Source organism: Schistocerca piceifrons, chromosome X (assembly GCF_021461385.2).
Source record: "Schistocerca piceifrons isolate TAMUIC-IGC-003096 chromosome X, iqSchPice1.1, whole genome shotgun sequence".
NCBI lineage: Eukaryota > Metazoa > Arthropoda > Insecta > Orthoptera > Acrididae > Schistocerca > Schistocerca piceifrons.
Window position 1 is genome coordinate 574,703,282 of NC_060149.1, and position 1,208 is coordinate 574,704,489.

Consider the following 1,208-nt stretch of genomic DNA (forward strand, 5'->3'; position numbering starts at 1 on the left):
CCAGGGGTGTATGTTTTAATTTAAGTATCCATATACACAGCAATGTAAATAATCTATGCTGATATGATTCTGTCACAGACATATAGGCGTAGTTCATAATATAGCTGTCAGCTACTTATTGATTGTTTCTTGTGCGTCACTGTTAAGAAACTCATCAACTGAATAGTATGGCGTACATTTGAACAACATTTCTATGATACACTTAAAGTTATTCAGAGGTTGATTGTTCACTGTCTCCGCAGAATATTAAACTTATGTACTTCTGCCTCTTAGGTTTTTATGTCAACCTGACTATGGTATACCTAGGTTACTAATATTTATAGTATTATGTACATGCACTTTGTCTCTTAAGTTAAAATTCTTTGTTTTCTTTAGTATATATTTAAAAAATAATAAATTTACGAGAGACATTCAATAACTAATGCAACACATTTTGGTTTAAATAATGTGGAATTTGTTGAGGGATGTGGCGCTATAAGTAACCTCAAAAAGGCATCTGTAACAGAGGTGATTTTCAAGGAGAAAGCTGTCACTGAGTTTCTTTTTGCAGAAACCCAGAGAATTGCAGATATTCATAGGCACTTGCAGAATGTCTATGGAGACTTGGCAGTGAACAAAAGCATGGTGAGTCCTTGGACGAGGCATCTATTATCATTGCAACAAAGTCGTGCAAACCTGTTTGATCCCTGGCTTGTCAGCCACCTGCACACTTTTGACTCCTGCAGTGTTGGAACGTATGGACACTTATTCGAGGTGATCGATGGATTACAGTCAATGGCAGAATGTGGATGATGGGTAGGTTATTAATACAGTAAGACGCTGACTCTGACATCGACCAGTAGACTATTACCGTGCAGACATACAAGCCCTCCCCCACTCCCTGTAAAGTGGCTTAAGGCAATCACATTGAGTGAGAACTACATTTAAAAATAGGATTTTCTAGCCATCAGAGTGGGGAATAATATAGTGCATTGGAATCTTAAATAAAACCAAATTGCTTTCATAAAAGAAATTTCTTGCATTAGCTATTGAATGCCTTCATACATACTAGGCAGTGTCATTATTTTATTTTATTTTAAGTAATGTTTGCCGCTGTGGCTTGGTGCTACACATAACCTACATCTAACTGCTTCCTTCTGCCACTTGAACCCACATTAATCCACTAAAAATTACCCCAAAGTAGTACCCCATATTGCAGCTGTGAATGA